The sequence below is a fragment of the Eleutherodactylus coqui genome, chromosome 12, assembly GCF_035609145.1.
Source record: "Eleutherodactylus coqui strain aEleCoq1 chromosome 12, aEleCoq1.hap1, whole genome shotgun sequence".
Taxonomy (NCBI): domain Eukaryota; kingdom Metazoa; phylum Chordata; class Amphibia; order Anura; family Eleutherodactylidae; genus Eleutherodactylus; species Eleutherodactylus coqui.
In genome coordinates this window covers 8,592,427-8,619,231 of record NC_089848.1, presented here as the reverse complement: position 1 = coordinate 8,619,231, position 26,805 = coordinate 8,592,427, and positions in this window count along the sequence as shown.

The window sequence follows — 26,805 nt, the reverse complement described above, 5'->3', positions numbered from 1 at the left end:
TCGCTAAGTCGGACTGTGTCCCCCTCCATGGTGTAATGTTTAATCATAACACCCCTTGCGTGGTCTTCTGTATCCATGACAAATCCTACAGCTTTCTTATATAGATCACGCGGTCTGGCCTGTCGCCAATCGGGGGTACATGCTTTAACGCGTTCAGACAGGCGCTTATCTATTCCTTGCATAAAGGCTTCACAAAAAGCAGCATTACGTATTGCTTTTGGACAATCATACAAACCCAGATCTCTGCCAACTTCCTCTAAACGGCCAAAGTAACATTCAATAGACTCGCCCTTGTTCTGTCTACACTGGGTTAGGGCTGTACGTCTCTCTTGGGCTTTATCCTTAAACCAGGTTTTAACCTTGTCCACATATTGAGTACCACTAGGTAATGTCTGGGGGTCATCTGGGCGATCTTCAAGACCACAAAATTGAGCAATACTATTGTAAAGGCCCAGAGGACATTTTACATTCATAAGACATTCCATATCTGTCCAAGTGGCAGAATAGTTTTTCTGTATGACTTCCAACTTTCTATGGAAAGCTGCTGGCTCTGTCTGGGGATCGGGCAGTTGCTGACACAGTGCCATCTGGTCTGTGGCGCTCCAGGGTCGCCATGTAGTGACTGTAGACCCGGGAGTTGGTCTATGTGCGTCCGTAGGTCTGTCATTAGAAGACGATGGTCTGTCGGTGTCCTCTTGTCTGACCGTGCCCAATGGTGGACTCGGTCTGTTTGGTTCTCTATAATGGGTAGTGGAGGTTGTAACTGGGAATAAGGGAATCGGTTGTCTACACTGATCCCTGGGACGTGGAGTCCCACATACTGTACAGAGTTCTTTAAAACAGGCATTCTGTTGACCACAACGTGGACAATCCCAAGCCGGACCTCTATTTACTTCAGGGCCCGGGGATCCTGATTGAGGGCTGTAGGGAGGTGTATCCATCTGGGCAGTAGCCTGTGGATACGTAGGAGGCAAGGGTGGCAAATTGGGATACAGAGAATTAAAGGGATTATTTGGAGACATTGGTGGAATGGCCGGGACGACAGGAGAGACTAATGGAACCGTAGGGGTTTCCATGGGAACGTCTATTGGTGGCCGGGGCATAGGACAATAAACTAAAATGCCCTCGCCTCGGGACTCGGAGTCCCAGTGTTCGTCTTCTGCTGTTTTAGAGCAGTCCAGAATAGCCTTCATGCCTTTTTCCAAACCCTTATTTCTTATTTCCTTTCTATGCTTATCCTCATATTGTGACCAAAATTCATAATTGAATGTTCCCGCCTTCTTAAGGCCTATACGTTTGTAAACTTTTTAGGCTTGTCTGCAAATGTCCTCCCCTTCTCTATCTTTAATTATCTCAATAGGAGTCTGATATATCTTAGATTGTTCAGACCCCATCTTGACCACTTCCAACTATTCTTCACTAAGTATACAGGACGTATATTTCACACAGTAAACTAAGATAATCACTGAGACTATCTGGGAACACACAGTTCCCTGTCCCGGAATAGATTTACAGAACTAAAACGTGGTCAACTTCAAACACTAGGATTCAGGGGAGACCAGACTTCGCCTCTTAGGGAACTTTTAGTAATATTATAACAGATCCAGAGTAAGAATATGACTGCCAGAAATGAGACTATAACAATAACAATTATTTCAATCTCCAATACAGACAACATGACTCTTTAAGTCCCAATGAGTGAGTTCTTCCGTCTAGGACAGTTAAATGAACTTATTCACTCTAAAATATGGACGGGGCAGAAAATATAGGAAACAGGCAACAACATACCTCTAGTCCGTTAGAGACACAGATCAAAAGAATCCAGACTGTATAATAGTAAGATAAGCTCTTACCTGTACACCGGTGTTTTAGTCTGGGGTCTCCGGATCCAATATCCACGTCAACGGGCCAGGAGTTTGTTTCAGTCTACTGGTTGCGATGTCCCGTAAAGGTAAGCCCCGCCCCACGTTGGGCGCCAAGAACTGTCGAGGGTTAATTTGTTCAAACAGACTGGTCAGTTATGTTGTCGGTTCCAAATTGACCTAAGCAGGAGGAGCGCTCCTTTTGAGAGTCATAGTACTGACCATTACACACGGTATATGGTGAAGTAATGAACTCTAACTCTTTATTGGCATAGTCTCAGTTTATATAGAAGATCGCCCACGCAGGGATGCGACCTCTGGTAATACAAGGAATAACCTCATGATTTCCATACATCTTAAACTCATGACTTCTATATCTGACAATAAACTTATGACATAATCATTCAATAAACTTTGACATTTAGGCTTGATATATGACATTCAAGAAATAGCTGATTTCACATGACTTTTAGACGAGTACATTAGTAAATATAGAGAAAGAGCTGACAACTTCTTTGCGGTTAGGCTATGTCTCACTACATTTATGAACATCTGCTCTTAACTTCCTGATTCCACTTAGATCAGACGTTTGGCCTATTACTCAATAGTCATGAGTCCTTCAGAGCAGAATAGAATATTTGCAGTATTCAACCTTATTGATTCAAATAGATTACTAAGCAAAATATATTAACTCCTTTTTGATTAGCGACATTTATTAATTTCTTTACAGCCCCTATTGGCCCTTATCACACACGTGCCTTCAGCCAATCACAGCCATTCAATGACATCATTGTGACCTTATACGCCGGTATATACGGTATATATTTTTATTTTTACACATTTCTGGATGAATTGCAGGGAAGGGCTTATATATTTAAGCCCTTCCCGACCATTCATCCAGCGCTGTCCGGCAGCCCATTGCTTTCAGTGGAACCTGCTGTATTGCCGGCTCCATTGAATTCAATGGGCTAACATCGTTCTTCTCTGCCACAGCTGTTACAGCTATGGCAGAGGAGAACGATCTTTATGCTGACAGTGCGGGGGGGGGGGGGGTGAGGCACTCTTGCCGCTATTGTGGCTTAATAGTGGGACCTGGGAACTTGAGATGCAGCCCAACATGTAGCCCCTCGTCTGCCCTATCCATTGCTGTGTCGTTCCCATCACTTTCTTGAATTGCCCCGATTTTCACAAATGAAAACCTTAGCGAGCATCGGCGATATACAAAAATGCTCGGGTCGCCCATTGACTTCAATGGGGTTCGTTACTCGAAACGAACCCTCGAGCATCGCGAAAAGTTCGTCCCGAGTAACGAGCACCCGAGCATTTTGGTGCTCGCTCATCTCTAGTAACGAGCATCTCGAACACGCTAATACTCGAACGAGTACATTCGCTCATCTCTAATAGCTACACATTATATAATATGCTTCTAAAATATTCAATTCAAACTCCGTGAAGGAATTCCCGAAAGAAGGAAGTCTGTGTACTTACTTCCCATCACTCCATGTTCTTCAGTACTTTCTATGGGAGGAGGCATTCTGCCAACACCTTATATTTTCCCTTGCTCCTCTTCCAAGAACCTATCACAATGTCTGTAGTTTCTCTTGTGTATTTTTATTGCTCTCTGCAGAAGCTGTGGACATTATGGAAACGATGCAATTGCTTCATCTAATATTTTATTTAGCTGCTAGTTAAGATGCTCAATGATATCAGTCCATAGCCAAAGCACCTCTCCAGTACTGCTGTTGCTTCTCTTCAAAAGGCCGGTCTCACACGACCGGATTTGAATTGCAGAATCCGCGATCATAACCTGTACGGATGATACGTGGTATTCCGCACACATTACAAAGATAGAAAATGTGCATATCTGCTCAGATGACCGGATAGCGATTATGATTTCCGCAAGCGGAAATAAAATCTCAGCATGCTCTGTTTTTGTGCGGATTTCGTCCGACCTAGCGATGGCGTGAGAAATTCAAATATTTTTTTAGAAAACCTCTACTGAATAATGGCAAGCGTCATTCGCAGTAAAGATAGTTCAGGTATGCGGGGTTGCCTGCCGCAGTCAGAGCTGGATTCCGCTGCAAGCTCTTGCATTCGGAATCCGACCCGTCTGTGCAAGACTGGCCTAAAGCACTGTCGGCCTATTATATTGTTCTGGCTTGATATTGGTCTATGGCCTATGAGAAAGAGAATGGCAGGGCAGTGAAACCATGTCTTCATGCTCTACCATAGGTTTCAACTATATCTATGTCCTAAGGATGTGGTAATAGTTGAAAGTGGCACTCCCAGGGAGAAGACCTCTTCAAGAATGGGGTCCCTGGGTAATTGCCGTGTTCCATCTCCCAGCCCTGACTGTACATGTGTATGTGTATGTGTATTTGTAGGGGAAAGAGCAGGAATTAACCACCTCCCCTTCTCTAGAATTTCAAAAAAATAGATGCCACCCTACACCCCCAAAGTTAGTGACATTGAGACTTCCATTTCCTCAGATCACCAAAAAAATGTTAATTATTATGAAATATTTTTTTCTTATCTTTTCTTGTCTACACCAGAGTTGTTTCTTATAGTCCGAAAAATGCAGTATATTTTTGAATTGCTTCAAAGAAATCTCTAGAACTGGTCAATGTGGGGTTTTGTGCAATTGATTTTGGAGCTTGATCCATTTGGATGTAATATTATATATCCTGAGAAATTGCTGGACTTGCACAATGTTGTTGAGATTTGTGTTTTCCTAATGTATTGAGATTGGAGTACATCTGCTATCTAAAATGTTTGGGGCTTTTTGGGCAGATTTCGTTATATGAGCCGCTGTGTAAAATGTAAATAAATGTAAAGGAGAAAATGATGCAATGATTTGAAAACCTTATATAACCATATTTTATTCACAATAGAACATATCAGAACAGAAAAGAGAGACATTGTTTCCATTTCATTTTTAAAAAATGTACTCATTGAGAAATTGTGGGCGGCAACAAATCTCACAAAAGTTGGGGAAAAGTTAACAGGCAAGCGAATTGTTTATGTTCTAGCCAATTTACATGCTTAACCCTTGTGTGATACAATTGGGGGTATATTTGACTATGCTATATACACCTGTTACTCAGCTACTTTCACCAACTAGCATCCTTCCGGGCAATGAAAATTTAGGTAGGGTGAAATAATTTTTATTGACTTCAATTCAATTGATTTCTACATCACTCATGTGCTAATTTCTGGCATGGTCCACACTGCTAATATCTGCAGCTTGCCAGATATGCTTCTTCAAATTATATAATTGATTTTGACTGGATCCAATGATAATTTTTTATGTAATAATGTCCTGAAACAATCACTCTCAACTGCAATGATTTCAATTATTGTTTCTAAAATTAATTGACATGTTACAAAAATTATACTGTCAGACAAACCAAATTGTGTACATTTCTCCCAAATTATAAAAAAATTTTTAGAGATGAGCTAGCATACTTGGTAAGGCAATTTACTCGAGAGAGCATCGCCTTTTTTGAGTAAATGCTGGCTCGTCCGCGGGGGGCAGCAGGGGCCGAGGGGGGAACGGGTGGGGGAAGGGTGAGAGAGATCTCTCTCCCTCCGGATCCCCTCCGCAACCCCCCGCTCACTCCCACGGCCCCCCAAATCTTCAGGGACGAGCTAGCAGTTACTCGAAAAAGGCGATGCTCTCTCGAGTAAATCGCCTCACCGAGTATGCTAGCTCATCTCTAAAAATTATTAAAAAACATACAAATAAATGAAACTGACAAGCAGTTTGATTAGAAAGCCTAAAATATAAGATTATATAAAATATATAAAAAGAGATAATGAACATGGTCCTACAACTTGATGGATGTGTTCAAATACATTATGATAAAATTGAAGTATGTGAGGAATATAGTTAAAATTAACACTTACGAAGGTATAGGTATGATAAATTTACTAAATGACAAAAAAAATATAAAATGAATAAAAAGCGTAAAAAGCATATGAACGGGGGGTGGAGCAGGATAGAATCTGGTGAGGTTAAAATTGACATTAAAATTCAAATATTCTTAAAGGGGTTGTCTCGCGAAAGCAAGTGGGGTTAAGTACTTCTGTATGGCCATATTAATGCACTTTGTAATATACATCATGCATTAAATATGAGCCATACAGAAGTTATTCACTTACCTGCTCCGTTGCTGGCGTCCCCGTCTCCATGGCTCCTTCTAATTTCGGTGTCTTCTTGCTTTTTTAGACGCGCTTGTGCAGATGGGTCTTCTCCCTTCGGCTCGGCTCGGCAGCAGCGGCGTTTTGGCTTCGCCCCCTTGTGCGCGTCATCGCGTAGCTCCGCCCCGTCACATGTGCCGATTCCAGCCTCCTGATTGAATCGGCACATGTGACGGGGCGGAGCTACGCGATGACGCGCACAAGGGGGCAAAGCCAAAACGCCGCTGCTGCCGAGCCGAAGGGAGAAGACCCATCTGCACAAGCGCGTCTAAAAAAGCAAGAAGACACCGAAATTAGACGGAGCCATGGAGATGGGGACGCCAGCAACGGAGCAGGTAAGTGAAAAACTTCTGTATGGCTCATATTTAATGCATGATGTATATTACAAAGTGCATTAATATGGCCATACAGAAGTACTTAACCCCACTTTCTTTCGCGAGACAACCCCTTTAAGTGCCTCGTTTAGTCTCTTGGGTGACAAAGTGTCCAGACAGAATATCCTAAACATCTCCTTGGTGTGTAATTTTAGGGACTCTCCATAAGAGATCTTTTGTAGTGAGGTTTGGTGCATAAGTAAGGCGTCCTCATCATGATGGCTTAAAAAGCATCGACGAAGCACTGTGGTTCACAAAGCCATTCATAATATTCAAACCATATTTAATGATTTGAGTCCTTAATGAATTTACTGTATGGCCCACATATCTCAGACCACATGAACACTCAAGTAGATAAATAATGAAGTTTGATTCACAGTTCAAAAAATCTTTTATAATTCTTGTTTTCATTTTGTATAAATATCTCCTTGTTTTGACAGATCCGGAGTTGGCATTTACAATTACTAATGCCACATCTGAAAGCACAGTGAATGTGCCCACCCCACATGGATATACCTAGAATATGAATTGCGACCCTCTGCTTGGGTGGGCAGGAGGGTGCTAGTATTTTTTTAAGGGTCTTATTTCTTCAAAACATCACCTGAGGTGGACTGAGGATCTTGTCAGATAGGAAGGGGTCACTTTGTAGGATTCCACAATGTTTTTATTGTCTTTTAATAATTTTATCATACCTATAGCTTCCTAAGAACTCATTTTAACTATATTCCCCACACATATATTTTAATTTTATCATTAGAGATGAGCGAGCACACTTGTCTGAGCTTGATATTTGTTTGAGTATTAGGTTACTCGGGATGCTCGTTACTCGAGTCGAACACCACGCGGTACTCGAGTCAATTGCATTTCCTTCCCCGCATGTTTAGCACCATTTTCTAGCCAATAGACATGCGGGGAAGGCATTACCACTTCCTGCTGTGACTTGCCAGCCCTCCACCCCCCCAGTAGTGAGTGGCTGGGCCAATCAGGTGACCGCCAAGTACTTAAACTGGTCCCGCCCACGGCTCGCCTCAGATGCATGCTAGCAGAGGTTAGGGAAAGTGCTTCTGCTGATATAGGGAAAGAGTTAGAGAAGGATCCAGTCTTCAAGAACCCCAACAGTCCTTCTTACGGCTACTCTTCATAGTGTGCATTACTGTTGTGGCTGGCTGGGAGCAGTAGTGCACCAATTTTTTCTTAAGCATCTCGGGCTGTGCAGGCCATTTTAACTATAGCGTTTTCAGTCTGAAGTGCATAACGCAGAGTTTAGGGACAGAGCTGCTTCTATAGGTAAGTTATACAGTCCTGATCCTCCTTGCAAGAACCCCAACTGTCCTTCTTAGGGCTATATCTGACCGTGTGCTTTACAGTTGTGGCTGGCTGGGAGCAGTAGTGCATGAATTTTTGTATTACGCATCTAGGCCTATTCCCAGCCTTTCCGTAATAGTATTCTCAGCCTGCAGTGCCGTACAACCAGCTCTCACCGTGAAACTGCACTCTAACATTTCCTAGCCTCCTGCAAACGACTTCAGTTATACCGTTCTGTGTCTGCAGTGCATTAGACACAGAGTGTTTGGGCACACCTACTTCTATAGGGAAAGTAATACAGTATACAGTCCTGATCCTCCGTGCAAGAACCCCAACACTCCTTCTTAGGGCTACATCTCACCATGTGCATTATAGTTGTGGCTGGCTGGAAGCAGTAGTGCATCAATTTTTGTATTACGCATCTAGGACTGTTACCCGCATTTCCGTAATAGTATTCTCAGCCTGCAGTGCCGTACAACCAGCTCTCTCCGTGAAACTGCACTCTAACATTTTCTAGCCTACTGCAAACTACTTCAGTTATACCGTTCTGTGTCTGCAGCGCATTAGACAGAGGTCTCACCGCTAAACAGTACTGTAATATTTCCTGGGCCACTGCAAAGTATTTCAGCTCTGCCACTGTGCAGAGCATCTCACAATACCCTTTCCTTGGTGGGGTTGAGATAGCCGCAGTTACAAGCACTATCCACTGGCTTTAGAGTCTTCTCCCACTCCATACAGCCTATCTTATCTACAAGTCTCTGTGAGCGGTAAATTACCCCTTGGTATCAGCGCAAGACAGCGGCTTAATTTTTTCAAGTCACAGCATAGAGCCTCCGCTATCTACAAGTCTCTGTGTGCGGTGAATTAAGCCACAGTTGTCAGTGCTGTACAGTGGGGTAATTAATTTGGGCCCTGCTCTATTCTTAATCCGCCATGATGAGGAGTAGGGGTAAGGGTTGAGGACGCAGACGGCGGCGTCCAAGTGAGGGTGTGGGCACAGGCCCAATTCCTGGGTGTGGTGAATCACAGCCGGCTGTTGCGGGATTAGGAGAGAGGCGCGTTTCTGGGCTCCCCAGCGTCATATCACAATTTACGGGTCCGCGTGGTAGACCTTTATTGCAAACAGAACAGTGCGAGCAGGTCCTGTCGTGGATGGCAGAAAACGCGTCCAGCAATGTATCGACCACCCAGTCTTCTACGCAGTCCACTACTTCCAGCCTAGGGACTGCAACTCTGAATCCTCTGGCTGCTCCTCCTTCCTCCCAGCCTCCTCACTCCATGAAAATGACATATTCTGAGCAGGCAGACTCCCAGCAAATGTTCTCGGGTCCCTGCCATGAGTGGGAAAAAACAGTTCCTCTCTCACCTGAGGAGTTTGTCGTGACCGATGCCCAACCTTTGGAAAGTTCCCAGAGACTGGGTGATGAGGCTGGAAACTTCCGGCAACTGTCTCAAGAGCTTTTTATGGATGAGGATGATGAGACATAGTTGTCTATCAGTGAGGTAGTAGTAAGGGCAGTAAGTTTGAGGGAGGAGCGCACAGAGGATTCGGAGGAAGGGCAGGTGGACGATGAGGTGACTGATTCCACCTGGTTTGCTAAGCCTACTGAGGACAGGGCTTCAGAGGGGGAGGCAAGTGCAGCAGCAGGACAGTTTGAAAGAGGCAGTGGAGTGGCCAGGGGTAGAGGCAGGGCCAGACCGAAGAATCCCCCAACTGTTTCCCAAAGCACCACCTCGCGGCAAGCCTCCATGCAGAGGGCCAGGTGTTCAAAGGTGTGGATGTTTTTTACTGAGAGAGCGCACGACCAAAAAACAGTGGTGTGCAACCTGTGTTGCACCAAGATCAGCCAGGGAGCCACCACTACCAGCCTCACCACCACCAGCATGCGCAGGCATATGATGGCCAAGCACCCCGCAAGGTGAGACGAAGGCCATTCACCGCCTCCAGGTCACACCCGGTCCCCAGTCGCCACTATTTTTCCCGGTGTGCCATCCCAGCCCTACACCAGCACGTCTCCCAGAACATAAATTGTGCCCTCACCAATGCGGTTAATGGGAAAGTTCACTTAACCACGGACACGTGGACAAGTACTGGCGGGCAGGGCCACTATATTTCCCTGACGGTGAATTTGGTGGAGGCTGGGACCGAGTCAGAGCCTGGGACCGCTCGACTCCTACCCACACCCAGAATAGCAGGTCCTACCTCGGTGCTGGTATCTGCGGCGTTTTATGCCACCTCCTCCAAACCCTCCCCGTCCTCCTCCTCCGCCACCTCTACCTCTCAATTAAGAAGTGTGAGCATGTCGCCAGCAGTCAGTAGCGCGCGGCAGCACTGTGGTGGGCAAGTGTCAGCAAGCCGTGCTGAAACTAATCAGCTTAAGTGACGAGGCACACGGCCCCCGAACTGTTGCAGGGTCTGACAGAGCAGACTGACCTCTAGCTTTTGCCGCTGAGCCTCCAACCGGGCATGGTCGTGTGTGACAATGGCAGTAACCTGGTGGCGGCTCTGCTGCTCGGCAGCCTCACACATGTGCCATGCCTAGCCCACGTCTTCAAACTGGTGGTTCAGCGGTTTCTGAAAAACTACCCACACTTGTCAGACCTACTCGGCAAGGTGCGCCACAGCTGCGCATATTTTCGCAAGTCCACCACGGACGCTGCCACCCTGAGGAGCCTGCAACATCAGTTTCAGCTGCCAGAGCACCGACTGCTGTGCGACGTGCCCACACGCTGGAATTCTACGCTGCACATGTTGGCCAGGCTGTACTAGCAGCAACAGTGGAATACCAGCTGCAACATGGGCGGCGTAGTGGTAGTCAGCCTCCGCAATTCTTTATTGAGGAGTGGGCATGGATGGCAGATATCTGCCAGGTCCTCAGAAACTTTGAGGAGTCTACCCAGATGGTGAGCGGTGATGCGGCAATCATTAGCGTTACCATCCCGCTGCTTTGCCTGCTGAGAAGTTCGCTGCTAAGCATAAAGGCCGACTCTTTGCGGTTAGAACAGGAGACGGGGGATGACAGTATGTCGCTTTATAGCCAGACCACCCTCATGTCTATGTCTCAGCGCGTTTTGGAGGAGCAGGAGGGGAAGGGGGAGGAGGGGGAAGAGACAGCTGGCCACACTGCTGAGGGTACTCATGCTGCTTGCCTTTCATCTGTTCAGCGTGTATGGGCTGAAGAGGAGGAGGAGGATCCTGAAAGTCATCTTCCTAGAGAGGATAGTGGTGTGTTGCATACTGGTACCGTGGCACACATGGCTGACTTCATGTTAGGCTGCCTTTCCCATGACCCTCGCGTTAGACGCATTCTGGCCCACATGGATTACTGGGTGTACACCCTTCTCGACCCACAGTATAAGGAGAACCTTTCCACTCTCATTCCTATAGAGGAAAGGGGTTCGAGAGTGATGCAATACCACAGGGCCCTTGTGGAAAAAGTGATGCTAAAATTCCCATCTGACAGTGCTAGTGGCAGAAGACGCAGTTCAGAGGGCTAACTAGCAGGGGAGGCGTGGGGTTCAGGCAGCATGTCCAGCGCAGGCAGGGGAACACTCTCCAAGGCCTTTGTCAGCTTTATGGCTCCCCAGCAAGGCTGTGTCACCACTCCCCAGTCAAGGCTGAGTCGGAGGGAGCACTGTAAAAGGATGGTGAGGGAGTACGTAGCTGATCGTACCACTGTCCTCCGTGATGCCTCTGCTTCATACAACTATTGGGTGTCAAAGCTGGACACGTGGCACGAACGTCCGCTGTACGACCTGGAGGTGCTGGCCTGCCCTGCCACTAGCGTCTTGTCAGAGAGGGTGTTTAGTGCAGCTGGGGGAATCATCACGGATAAGCGTACCCGCCTGTCAACTGCCAGTACCGACATGCTTACCCTCATAAAGATGAACAAAGGCTGGATTTCCCCAGACTTCTCTTCTCCACTGGTGGAAAGCAGCAGATCCTAAAGAATCTTTTCGCTGCAATAGGAGCAAAATGCATCCTCTATCACCCCAAAAAAGGGGAGAATTAGCTTTGTGTATTCCTCTCGGATATTATTTCTCCTCCTCCTCCTCCTCCTCCTCCTAAAACAGCATGTCATCACGCTTAACTGCCAATTTCTATGTGGCTCAAAATGCTCTGTTTAAAACTTTTAAAAGTTTTATCAGTTTTTAAAGTTTTAAAAGTTAAACTTAAACCAATTTTTGCGGAGGGCTGCCTCCTGGCTCTGTTACAAATTAACAAATAACGAGCTGTATCTTCAAAAAATATTTGTGGGTTTCACCTGCCCTCGTGGTTGAGCAATTTTTTAGGGGTACACTTGTACTCTTGGTACACCAATTTTTCAGGCCATTGCCAATACTGTTAGCAAACTAATTTTTCCAGGCTTTGCCTATACTCTTGGTAAGCAAATTTTTACAGGTATTCGCCTATACTCTTGGTACACCAATGTTACTGGGTTCGCCTATACTTTTGCTACAGAAATGTTACTGGGGTCCACCTATACTTTTGCTACAGAAATGTTACTGGGGTCCGCCTATACCTTTTTTACTGAATGGTTTGAGGGGTTCGTCTATAGTCTTGCTACAGAAATGTTACTGGGGTCTGCCTATACGTTTGCTACAGAAATGTTACTGGGGTCTGCCTATAATTTTGCTACAGAAATGTTACTGGGGTTCGCCTATACTTTTGCTACAAAAATGTTACTGGGGTCTGCCTATACCTTTTCTACTGAATGGTTTGAGGGGTTCGCCTATACTTCTGCTACAGAAATGTTACTGGGGTCTGCCTATACCTTTTCAACTGAATGGTTTGAGGGGTTCGCCTATACTTTTGCTACAGAAATGTTACTTGGGTCTGCCTATACTTTTGCTACAGAAATGTTACTGGGGTCCGCCTATACTTTGGCTACAGAAATGTTACAGGGGTTCACCTCTACTCTTGCTACAGAAATGTTACTTGGGTCTGCCTATACTTTTGCTACAGAAATGTTACTGGGGTCCGCCTATACTTTGGCTACAGAAATGTTACAGGGGTTCACCTATACTCTTGCTACAGAAATGTTACAGGGCTCTGCCTATACTTTTGCTACAGAAATATTACTGGGGTCCGCCTATACTTCTGCTACAGAAATGTTACAGGGGTTCACCTATACTTTTGCTACAGAAATGTTACTGTGGTTCGCCTACACTTTGGCTACAGATATGTTACTGGGATCTGCCTTTACTTTTCTACTGAATAGTTTGAGGGGTTCGCCTATACTCTTGCTACAGAAATGTTACTGGGGTCCGCCTATACTTCTGCTACAGAAATGTTACTGGGGTCCACCTATACTCTTGCTACAGAAATGTTACTGGGGTCCGCCTATACTTCTGCTACAGAAATGTTACTGGGGTCCACCTATACTTCTGCTACAGAAATGTTACTGGGGTCTGCCTATACTCTTGCTACAGAAATGTTACAGGGGTCTGCCTATGCTGTGGGTGCACAAAGACTTCCCATCGCACTGTTTAACCTATCTGGCACAAATACACTGACTGACTAGGGCAGAAATGTGGGCCGAGGCCGAGGTCCTTGGCTGGGTGAAAGTCTGCCATGTTTGGGTACTTTGATTTCTTCCTGTGTAATACTATCTTTGTGCACCCTCAGCATAAGCAAGCCCAAGGAACTCAAAGTCTTCGCATTGCGGTGTTGAGCTATCTGACACCTACACAGAATAAATTGTGTGGGCACACATGGATTTCCTATCGCTATGTAACTCACGGCACCTTGGGTCACACAAGGTGGAGACTGGGAACGAGCCTGACCCTGGGCCCGCTGACGTACTTCCCACACAGAGTATTGCTGCATTGTGGAGATGTGGAGATGTGTAGAAGTGCTGGCACCTGAGTCCTCTCTATGCCCACGTTTGCGGCTCTTGACAATTTTGCGACGGAGGTGGCATGGGATTCGAATGATGATCGTACATAAATTTATCATCAATTCTCAACAGCATTGTGGGCTATTGCCCACACTTTCAAAGAGGGTCGCTGCTAAGCACTGCCAACCCTCTGCAGTGTGTGCCTCCGGTTCCTCCTCATCCATTACGCACCTATAAATAGACATGAGGGTGGTCTGGCTATTAAGCGAGCATGTGGCATGAGGCCAGCTGAACACTGTGCAGGGAAAATTTTTGGTGCACTGTAGATGCAGGGTCGTGCGGGGGGGGGGGGGGGGGGTTGGACAGCAATGCCAGCATGTAACCCAGGAGAAGAGGCAGCGGTATCACCCGCAGGCAGTGATTGTCCTTTGTTGCAGGTAGTGTGGTGCTTAGCTAAGATGTGCCAGCGCATGTGCCTTGCTAATGAGGGTTTGTCCAAAGTAAATTGTTAGGGGGGTGACGCCAGACTCTTGCCCCCATTTTGGCTTAATAGTGGTACCTGGGAGCCTCAGATGCAGCCATGCATGCTCCCCTGCCCTTCCCTATCTGTTTCTGTGGTGTTCCCATGACTTTCTGATGTTTTCTGGTGTTTGAGAAGTCATCACCTATGCAAAGCATCAGTCCCATACAAAAATGCTCGAGTCGCCCATTGACTTCAATGGGGTTCATTACGCGAAACAAGCTCTCAAGCATTACGAAAAGTTCGACTCGAGCAACGAACACCTGAGCATTTTGGTGCTCGCTCATCTCTAGTGAGCATCGAGGCAGCAGAAGATGAATATTGAGTTTATTTTTTAATATAAATTCTGTATCCCACCATGGCCACCGATATATCGGAAAACCTCTTTTGAGCTAATGAAACGTTCCGATTATGCTCCTGAAAAATAGAAAATGCAAATGTATAGGAGTAAAACAACAACAATTATCGTGTTAACATCTGTGTCCAATAAACTAAATGGATAAGTTCTTTTTTTTTTTGTGGTTACATTTATGATGGTACAATTTAACATTTATCCTGTAATCCTCTGTCGCTACATTGTTTTTCATCTAGTGCCCATATTATACCGGCCAAACAATTGCCTATGTATTTCTAGTGTTTGTGGGGGATTTTGAAAACACAAAATATTATGGTTTCTTTGTGGGATACAATAATGTTTCTTAAGACAACCGATATCCTGTAAATCTCGCAGCAGCACAGAACGAGTTCAAGCATTAATGAGAAGCAGCCGCCAAAATAACCAGAATTTGTTTGCAGGAAGATATAGACGGCAGAGGATGCAAAGAGTTAATATTTAGTTACCTTATCAATTTCCCTTAGTTCCCTCTACTTTGCGGGCGTTCATCCTACTGTATATAGTTTATTTGTTGGTTGCTAAGGAATGCTCCAATCAGTTTAATGTCCATGTTAGTGAATTATGTCTGTCGAGAAGGAACCCATAATGGGAGATAGAGATATTGTAACATTGAAACCATGTGCAATAAATTCGATTTCACGTTTTGCCTTAGGCAAAAATGGTGGAGATTGATTTTTTAAAAGGCAACACATGCAGGTTTATGGGCCACTGGTGTCTTCGTGATATTTTCATTCATCCCTCTGGTTAACAGCAGACTATATTACACATGAAAGTTAGATAGCTCAGGAATTCAAGCATGATAAGAAGACACATGCTACAGACTACATCAAATCGATCAAAACATTCAAAAACTAACATTACTTGGATAGTTAAATGCAATGATTAAGAGCATTAAAGGATTTGATTTCACTCCCAGGATTCCACATATTTTATCAATCAGGAACTCATGAGAACTTAGTTGACTTTTTCATGTTTTAGTAATGCTGAGAAAAGCTGAAAAGAGACCTGAGAATGAATGGACGGTCTATATGTTTGATAATAATGATCTTTTAGACTTAGCTGTGGATTAATAACATATGATGTGCTTTCCTGACAACGCAGATTGAAACAGATGCCAGAATGAGCATTTTAGAATAATCCTATAGAAATAAATAGGATCTATCAACACAAAGCGCAGAGCACCATGCAACTGATAAAAGATGAACCAACATTTCTGCTTAGGGGGATTAGCCTTGTAGAGGTTTTACGATCTGTTAAAATCAAACTAAAGTAGCTGAAAATGTAAAAAAATAAAAATAATTATAATATATATTTAATAGAGATGAGCGAACGCGTTCGTCCGAGCTTGATATTCGTGCGAATATTAGGGTGTTCGGGATGTTCGTTATTCGTGACGAACACCATGCGGTGTTCTGGTTACTTTCACTTCCTTCCCTGAGACGTTAGCGCGCTTTTCTGGCCAATTGAAAGACAGGGAAGGCATTACAACTTCCCCCTGCAACGTTTAAGCCCTATACCACCCCCCTGCTGTGAGTGGCTGGCGAGATCAGGTGTTCGCCTAATATAAAAGTCGGCCCCTCCCGCGGCTCGCCTCAGATGCGGTGTGAGTTAGATGAGGGACAGTGCTGTTTATACCGGAGCTGCTGTAGGGAAAGAATTGGTAGTTAGTGTAGGCTTCAAGACCCCCCAAAGGTCCTTATTAGGGCCACTGATAGCTGTGTGTTGGCTGCTGTTAGCAGTGGGATTTTTTTTTTTCTCAAAATCGCCTCTGCAGACCGTTGCACCTGGCATTAGGGACAGAAGTGCTGCATAGGCAGGGAGAGTGTTAGGAGTGAGTGTAGCCTTCAAGAACCTCAACGGTCCTTTCTAGGGCCATATTTATCCGTGTGCAGTACTGTCCAGGCTGCTGTTGGCTGTGCTGCATTTTTTTGGGGCTTCTCAAAATCGCCTCTGCAGAGCATTCCACCCTCCATTGATACTGCAGGGAAAGAATTGTGTAGGCAGGGCCACAACACAGTTATTATTCATAGAATATACGCAGTGCTGCCTGTTGGTGGGAAAAAACTGAAAACAAATCTATTTGTCCAGCCTCTGTCCGTCCTTACGGGCGGTGGACACGTGTGAGCTGCGTGAAAAACATTGCTAAATCATACGCAGCCAGCTACGCTTTACTGCTGGGTTCGCCATTTGCTTTCCTTAATTGGGAAAAAAAATACCTGCTCTCCAAGAGTTATAATAACTCTGCTACCCTCACGTTCTGTGACACATAAGCAGGGACACAGCACAGTTATTAAACTTCTCAGGTTCATTGAATATACGCAGTGCTGCCTGTTGGTGGGAAAAAACTGAAAACAAATCTATTTGTCCAGCCTGTGTCCGTCCTTACGCCTGTGGAGACGTGTGAGCTGCGTGAAAAACATTGCTAAATCATACGCAGCCAGCTACGCTTTACTGCTGGGTTCGCCATTTGCTTTCCTTAATTGGGAAAAAAAATACCTGCTCTCCAAGAGTTATAATAACTCTGCTACCCTCACGTTCTGTGACACATAAGCAGGGACACAGCACAGTTATTAAACTTCTCAGGTTCATTGAATATACGCAGTGCTGCCTGTTGGTGGGAAAAAACTGAAAACAAATCTATTTGTCCAGCCTGTGTCCGTCCTTACGCCTGTGGAGACGTGTGAGCTGCGTGAAAAACATTGCTAAATCATACGCAGCCAGCTACGCTTTACTGCTGGGTTCGCCATTTGCTTTCCTTAATTGGGAAAAAAAATACCTGCTCTCCAAGAGTTATAATAACTCTGCTACCCTCACGTTCTGTGACACATAAGCAGGGACACAGCACAGTTATTAAACTTCTCAGGTTCATTGAATATACGCAGTGCTGCCTGTTGGTGGGAAAAAAACTGAAAACAAATCTATTTGTCCAGCCTGTGTCCGTCCTTACGCCTGTGGAGACGTGTGAGCTGCGTGAAAAACATTGCTAAATCATACGCACCCAGCTACGCTTTACTGCTGGGTTCGCCATTTGCTTTCCTTAATTGGGAAAAAAAATACCTGCTCTGCCACAGTTAATAACTCTGCTACCCTCACGTTCTGTGACACATAAGCAGGGACACAGCACAGTTATTAAACTTAGATAATTCATTCACTAGAGGCAGTGGGGCCTTTCGTTTTCCAAAAAGGGCAAAAATTATATTTGGCCTGCAGTCTTGCGCCAATTTATTTCCTGCCTGTGAAATCAAATCACTGGTAATACAGCATGCTGAGGGGTAGGGGTAGGCCTAGAGGACGTGGACGCGGCCGAGGACGCGGAGGGCCAAGTCAGGGTGTGGGCACAGGCCAAGCTCCTGATCCAGGTGTGTCGCAGCCGACTGCTGCGCGATTAGGAGAGAGGCACGTTTCTGGCGTCCCCACATTCATCGCCCAATTAATGGGTCCACGCGGGAGACGGTTATTAGAAAATGAGCAGTGTGAGCAGGTCCTGTCCTGGATGGCAGAAAGTGCTTCGAGCAACCTATCGTCTACCCGCAGTTCTGCGCCGTCCACTGCTGCCAATCCGAATCCTCTGTCTGCTGCTCCTCCTTCCTCCCAGCCTCCTCACTCCACTACAATGACACCTGCTCAGGAGCGGGAACACTCCCAGGAACTGTTCTCGGGCCCCTGCTTAGATTGGGCAGCAGCGGTTCCTCTCCCACCAGAGGAGTTTATCGTCACTGATGCCCAACCATTCGAAAGTTCCCGGGGTCCGGGGGAAGAGGCTGGGGACTTCCGCCAACTGTCTCAACAACTTTCTGTGGGTGAGGAGGACGATGACGATCAGACACAGTTGTCTTGCAGTGAGGTAGTAGTAAGGGCAGTAAGTCCCAGGGAGCAGCGCACAGAGGATTCGGAGGAAGAGCAGCAGGACGATGAGGTGACTGACCCCACCTGGTGTGCAACGCTTACTCAGGAGGACAGGTCTTCAGAGGGGGAGTCAAGGGCATCAGCAGGGCAGGTTGCAAGAGGCAGTGCAGTGGCCAGGGGTAGAGGCAGGGCCAGACCGAATAATCCACCAAGTGTTTCCCAAAGCGCCCCCTCGCGCCATGCCACCCTGCGGAGGCCGAGGTGCTCTAAGGTCTGGCAGTTTTTCACAGAGACGCCTGACGACCGACGAACAGTGGTGTGCAACCTTTGTCGCGCAAAGCTCAGCCGGGGAGCCAACACCAACAGCCTCACCACCACCACCATGCGCAGACATATGATGGCCAAGCACCCCGCAAGGTGGGACAAAGGCCGTTCACCGCCTCCGGTTTGCACCCCTGCCTCTCCCCCTGTGCCCCAACCTGCCACTGAGATGCAACCCCCCTCTCAGGACACAGGCACTACCGCCTCATGGCCTGCACCCACACCCTCATCTCCGCTGTCCTCGGCCCCATCCAGCAGTGTAGTTCAGCGCACCGTTCAGCCGTCGCTTGCGCAAGTGTTCGAGCGCAAGCGCAAGTACGCCGCCACGCACCCGCACGCTCAAACGTTAACCGTCCGCATCGCAAAATTCATCAGCCTTGAGATGCTGCCGTATAGGGTTGTGGAAACGGAGTCCTTCAAAAGTATCATGGAGGCGGCGGCCCCGCGCTACTCAGTTCCCAGTCGCCACTACTTTTCCCGATGTGCCGTCCCAGCCCTGCACGACCACGTCTCCCGCAACATTGTGCGCGCCCTCACCAACGCGGTTACTGCCACGGTCCACTTAACTACGGACACGTGGACAAGCACAGGCGGGCAGGGCCACTACATCTCCCTGACGGCACATTGGGTGAATTTAGTGGAGGCTGGGACAGAGTCAGAGCCTGGGACCGCTCACGTCCTACCCACCCCCAGAATTGCGGGCCCCAGCTCGGTGCTGGTATCTGCGGAGGTGTATGCTTCCTCCACTAAAGCACCCTCCTCCTCCTCCTCCTCCTCTGTCTCACAATCAAGATGTGTTAGCAGCAGCATGTCGCCAGCAGTCGGTGTCGCGCGGTGTGGCAGCACAGCGGTGGGCAAGCGTCAGCAGGCCGTGCTGAAACTACTCAGCTTAGGCGATAAGAGGCACACGGCCCACGAACTGCTGCAGGGTCTGACACAGCAGACCGACCGCTGGCTTGCGCCGCTGAGCCTCCAACCGGGCATGGTCGTGTGTGACAACGGCCGTAACCTGGTGGCGGCTCTGCAGCTCGGCAGCCTCACGCACGTGCCATGCCTGGCCCACGTCTTTAATTTGGTGGTTCAGCGGTTTCTGAAAAGCTACCCACGCTTGTCAGACCTGCTCGTAAAGGCGCGCCGGCTCTGCGCACATTTCCGCAAGTCCCACACGGACGCTGCCACCCTGCGCACCCTGCAACATCACTTTAAGCTGCCAGTGCACCGACTGCTGTGCGACGTGCCCACACGGTGGAACTCTACGCTCCACATGTTGGCCAGGCTCTATGAACAGCGTAGAGCTATAGTCGAATACCAACTCCAACATGGGCGGCGCAGTGGGAGTCAGCCTCCTCAATTCCTTTCAGAAGAGTGGGCCTGGTTGGCAGACATCTGCCATGTCCTTGGTAATTTTGAGGAGTCTACCCAGGTGGTGAGCGGCGATGCTACAATCATTAGCGTCACCATTCCTCTGCTATGCATCTTGAGAAATTCCCTGCAAACCATAAAGGCAGCTGCTTTGCGCTCGGAAACGGGGGCGGGGGAAGACAGTATGCCGCTGGATAGTCAGGGCACCCTCCTGTCTATTTCTCAGCGCGTACAGGAGGAGGAGGAGGAGCATGAGGAGGATGAGGAGGAGGGGGAAGAGACAGCTTGGCCCGCTGCTGACGGTACACCGGCTGATTGCCTGTCATCCTTTCAGCGTGTATGGCCTGAGGAGGAGGAGGAGGAGGAGGAGGAGGAGGAGGAGGATCCTGATAGTGATCTTCCTAGTGAAGACAGCCATGTGTTGCGTACAGGTACCCTGGCACACATGGCTGACTTCATGTTAGGATGCCTTTCTCGTGACCCTCGCGTTGCACGCATTCTGGCCACTACGGATTACTGGGTGTACACACTGCTCGATCCACGGTATAAGGAGAACCTGCCCACTCTGATTCCCGAAGAGGAAAGGGGTTCGAGAGTGTTGCTATACCACAGGACCCTTGCGGACAAGCTGATGGTAAAATTCCCAGCCGACAGCGCTAGTGGCAGAAGGCGCAGTTCCGAGGGCCATGTTGCAGGGGATGTGCGTAGATCGAGCAGCATGTACATCCCAGGCAGTGCAACAGTCTTTAAGGGCCTGGCCAGCTTTATGGCTCCCCACCAAGACTGTGTCACCGCTCCCCAGTCACGGCTGAGTCGGCGGGAGCACTGCAAAAGGATGGTGAGGGAGTACGTAGCGGATCGCACGACCATCCTTGGTGACGCCTCTGCCCCCTACAACTACTGGGTGTCGAAGCTGGACACGTGGCCTGAACTAGCCCTGTATGCCCTTGAGGTGCTTGCTTGTCCTGCGGCTAGCGTCTTGTCGGAGAGGGTGTTTAGTGCGGCTGGGGGAATCATCACAGATAAGCGTAGCCGCTTGTCAACCGACAGTGCCGACAGGCTAACACTCATCAAGATGAACAAAGGCTGGATTTCCCCAGACTTCTGTTCTCCACCAGCGGACAGCAGCGATACGTAAGCAATACGTAGGCTGCACCCGCGGATGGAAGCTACGTTCTCTCTCACCATCCAAAACGGGGACATTTCTGCTTCATCAATCTGTGTCTAATATTCCTCCTCCTCCTCCTCCTGTTCCACCTCCTGAAACCTCACGTAATCACGCTGAACGGGCAATTTTTCTTAGGGCCACAAGGCTCACTCAAATAATTTTTCTGAACAATTTTTATAAGTTTCAATGCGCTTAAAAGCATTGGAACTTTAACTTGAACCAATTTTTCGTTACACTGGGCTGCCTCCAGGCCTAGTTACCACTTAAGCCACATTAACCAAAGCGATTAATGGGTTTCACCTGCCCTCTTGGCTGGCCATGGCCAATTTTTGGGATGTACATTAGTACTGTTGGTACAGCAATTTTTGTGGGCCCTCGCCTACAGTGTAATCAAATTAATTTTTAGCCCACCTGCATTACAGCTGACGTTACCTCAGCTGTGTTGGGCAATGCAATGGGATATTTCTATGTACCGCCGGTGGCTTCCTGGCACCCACCCAGGCAGTGGGTCCACAGGGAGTTAAACCTACATGTGTCCACTTGTAAAGAATCCCAGTCTGACTGGGGCATGCAGTGTGGGCCGAAGCCCACCTGTATTACGCACGACATTACTACCTCAGCTGTGTTGGGCAATGCAATGGGATATTTTTGTGTACCGCCGGTGGGTTCCAGGGAGCCACCCATGCTGTAGGTGCACACTGAGTTTTTAATACATCTGTACACTTCTAAAGAACCCGTCTGACTGGGGCATGCAGTGTGGGCCGAAGCCCACCTGTATTACGCACGACATTACTACCTCAGCTGTGTTGGGCAATGCAATGGGATATTTCTATGTACCGCCGGTGGCTTCCTGGCACCCACCCAGGCAGTGGGTCCACAGGGAGTTAAACCTACATGTGTCCACTTGTAAAGAATCCCAGTCTGACTGGGGCATGCAGTGTGGGCCGAAGCCCACCTGTATTACGCACGACATTACTACCTCAGCTGTGTTGGGCAATGCAATGGGATATTTTTGTGTACCGCCGGTGGGTTCCAGGGAGCCACCCATGCTGTAGGTGCACACTGAGTTTTTAATACATCTGTACACTTCTAAAGAACCCGTCTGACTGGGGCATGCAGTGTGGGCCGAAGCCCACCTGTATTACGCACGACATTACTACCTCAGCTGTGTTGGGCAATGCAATGGGATATTTCTATGTACCGCCGGTGGCTTCCTGGCACCCACCCAGGCAGTGGGTCCACAGGGAGTTAAACCTACATGTGTCCACTTGTAAAGAACCCCAGTCTGACTGGGGCATGCAGTGTGGGCCGAAGCCCACCTGCATTAAGCACGACATTACTACCTCAGCTGTGTTGGGCAATGCAATGGGATATTTCTGTGTACCGCCGGTGGGTTCCAGGGAGCCACCCATGCTGTGGGTCGACAGGGACTTCACAATAGGGAGTTGTACCTGCCTGTGTCTATGAATTAAAAAGCCCGGTCTGACTGGGGCATGCAGACACCTTGACAGAATGAATAGTGTGTGGCACATAGGTTCCCCATTGCTATGCCCACGTGTGCAGCTCCTGATGGCGGTGGCACAGGATTCTATTTCTCATTGCTTCTGTACAGCATTGTGGGCTATCGCTCCGCCACTTTTAAAGAGGGTCGCTGCCTAGCCGTGCCAACCTCTGCAGTGTATGCCTGCGGTCCCTCGTCATGGCAGACGCAATTCTAAATAGACATGAGCGTGGTGTGGCATGAGGGCAGCTGAAGGCTGCGCAGGGACACTTTGGTGTGCGCTGTGGGGGGGAGGGGGTGCGGTTGGGCAGCATGTAACTCAGGAGAAGTGGCAGTGGAGTGTCATGCAGGCAGTGATTGTGCTTTGTTGGAGGTAGTGTGGTGCTTAGCTAAGGTATGCCATGCTAATGAGCGCTTTTCAGAAGTAAAAGTTGTTGGGAGGGGGGGGGGGCCCACTCTTGCCGCTATTGTGGCTTAATAGTGGGACCTGTGAACTTAGGATGCAGCCCAACATGTAGCCCCTCGCCTGCCCTATCCGTCACTGTGTCATTCCCATCACTTTCCTGAATTGCCCAGATTTTCACACATGAAAACCTTAGCGAGCATCGGCGAAATACAAAAATGTTCTGGTCGCCCATTGACTTCAATGGGGTTCGTTGTTCGAAACGAACCCTCGAGCATCACGGGAAGTTCGTTACGAATAACGAACACCCGAACATTTTGGTGTTCGCTCATCTCTAATATTTAACTCTTAAATGTGGTTTTATTTCTGCATTGCCGGTCACCGGAATTCCCTGACACTTCTTGCTTCGGTTGCAGTGAAATGAACATCGGCACTACATGACTGCGGACAATTGCTACAACAGGGACGTTGTAGTGGCCCAGAATTAACAGGGCCCCTCTATAAGTATGTATGTATTTGTCTTGTGCCTATGTGTTGCAGTGTTTTATATGTTGCATGAATATGATGTGAGTTGCATAGTTGCAAAACAGAATGGGTTAACTGTCTGGTATGTGAGATGTCTGGAAAATGTATCTCGTTGTTTGTCATATGATCGTGCTATGTATATGCAAGGGGTTTTGCAAGGAGTTCTATTCTGGTCTTGCAAGAGTGAGGAGAGCTTGGAGTTCTGCAAGTGAGCCACACAGACACAATCTCTTCTGTGTGGTCCGGAATGGAAAAGGCTGAGATGTATCCACAAGCCTGCCCTGGGCCTGCTTTACCCAGGAGATACCAGTGTTACCCCTAAACACTGAGTGAGAGAGAGAAGAACCGCCATGCAGTGTGGAGTGTCTGTCGTCCAGATGTGAGTGCTGACCGGTAGAGAGCCGGCAAGATTAAAGGAGTTTGGCCAGGAACTCAACCCCACAAATAATGTGGACTGTAGATTCTTCTGTCATCCTGTGATTTTCCTTCCTGTCACACTACTTTGTGTTCTGCACCATTTTCCTGCTGGTTTAAGTTTGCACCACTGTTGGACTGTACCCAGTTATTCTTCAAGTAAATGAGCACTGCAGACCGCTCCCGGCTTTGCTCTTTAAACTTTTCCCTGTGTGTGGACTACTTATTTCTGCTACCCGGATTGACCGCAGAGGAAGGAACAGTGGCGTCACGAGTGACAAAAGGACCTTCAGGTAAACAATCTTGGATTACCCCGTGAAACTTCCCCAGTGGTAACTTGGATGGGTCCTGTGCTTCCCCTAGAGGAGGAGATGGTAGAGCCCCATAACAAGGCCCAAATCTATCCCGCTCCTCGAACGCTGCAACATCACTATGAACAAAGGTAAGCACAGGGAGAAAACTTTTTCAGAGCATTGCTCTGTTCCTCTCCAGGAGGATACACCAATTCCGGATGTGTATTCCCAGCTAAGTACTGAGGAAGGGGCTCCACAGCAGTGAAACGTGCTTATGTGTACTGGTCTAAAAAATAAAAATGGAGGAGGTGAGATAAACATTAGGTCTCATACCTCTCAGAATAAATGTTGCCCCTACACACATTTTCCCCCTGTGTTTACCCTACTTACGCAACGTCCTTTTGTTTTTTTAAGTTTGCATCACCAGAAATTAGCATTTTTACTCCCACACAAAAAAGGAACAAAACATCTAACAAAGACACTTGTTTACAGACTTTGACCTCCTGGGTATTGTGCCACTCATTCTCATCACTATGGACAGTACTACACCAGATACTGCTTGACTGCAAAAGTCCTTCTGCCCAAAAAATCATTACCCTGGAAAGAATAATTACTTATGACAATGCTACCCATAATAGTAAGTCCATAGACCGGAAGAGACATTATATCTACATTACAGTAACCAGACAGAATCAGCAAAGCTTGACAATGGAGATGCGCTCCACCAAGAGTATCTGGTGGAAATGCCAACTCCTATGATTTATAATATATATGTCTGTGATTGCGGAATGAACTTCCGGCTCTGAAACGCATCTCCCTGAGCTTTCTTTAATTTTGTGGATTACAATAAATTGGATAAATTATATCCTGCTTTTGCAAAGGCTTTGGCATTTTCACTTGATACCCCAGAAGAGCAGATCTCCATTGTCAAGCTTCGCTGTCAACTTGCACTCTACAATTCAGAAGGCCTGGTTTTGGTGATTGCGACATAGCTTAAAGGGGTTGTCTCGCGAAATCAAGTGGGGTTATACACTTCTGTATGGCCATATTAATGCACTTTGTAATATACATCGTGCATTAAATATGAGCCATACAGAAGTTATTCACTTACCTGCTCCGTTGCTAGCGTCCCCGTCGCCATGGTTCCGTCTAATTTCGGTGTCTTCTTGCTTCTTTAGACGCGCTTGCGCAGATCCGTCTTCTCCCTTCAGCTCCGCTCGGCAGCATCGGCGTTTTGGCTCCGCCGCCTTGTACGCGTCATCGCGTAGCTCCGCCCCATGACGTGTGCCGGTTCCAGCCTCCTGATTGGCTGGAATCGGCACGTGATGGGGCAGAGCTACGCGATGACGCGTACAAGGGGGCGGAGCCAAAACGCCGATGCTGCCGAGCGGAGCCGAAGGGAGAAGACGGATCTGCGCAAGCGCGTCTAAAGAAGCAAGAAGACACCGAAATTAGACGGAACCATGGCGACGGGGACGCTAGCAACGGAGCAGGTAAGTGAATAACTTCTGTATGGCTCATATTTAATGCACAATGTATATTACAAAGTGCATTAATATGGCCATACAGAAGTGTATAACCCCACTTGATTTCGCGAGACAACCCCTTTAAGATATTGTTCTAGCCTCTATAGATGTTGCGCTCTGAGCGCAACCTCACAAGGTGAACAGATTCATAGTTTATTCTATTTTGCCCTTTGTGGGGATTACTACCCAAGGAAGCACCCGGCCTTTTCTGTTTTTTATGTTTATAGACGGAGGATCAAGCACCAGAAACTAGGCCAGTATTCAGTATCCTTAGTATGAGCCCTATCTCCTACAACAGGCCTGTTGATGAACAGTCATTTACCCTTTCTTTGATGTGCACACTTAGCATTTTTATTGAGGTCGGCCTCACTTACATTTCCATAGGATGGGAGTCAGCGCTGCTGACCCTGGCTTGTCTTAAATAAATTCAAGTCTCTAGGACCAGATGAATTAGATCCTAAGATACTGAAGGAAGGTAATTGCTGAATCACTTGCTGTAGTCTTTGAAAATTCCTGGAGAGCGGGAGTAGTCCCAGAAGATTGGAAAGGGGCAAATGTTGTACCTAGCTTCCAAAAAGGAAATACGTTGGATCTAGGAAACTACTGGCCTGTGAGCCTGACTTCTATACAGGGAAACAAATTATTAAGCATTATATATGCAAGTACTTGGATGAGAATGTAGCAATTAACCAGAGCCAGCATGGGTTTTTAACAAACAACAATCATGGACTGGGTTGAGTAATGAAATGTACTGCATATAGTATATCTTGAATTTTTGTGAAGTATTTAACAAAGTATCCCATACCATCCGTATTGAAAAAAATGATTAAATATGTCATCAACAAGGCAACTGTTAGGTATATTCATAACTGACTGAGTGATCGTAATGAAATATTGTTCGTAAATGGCTATACATCCAATTGGAAGAATGTTTCAAGTACAACAGTATCA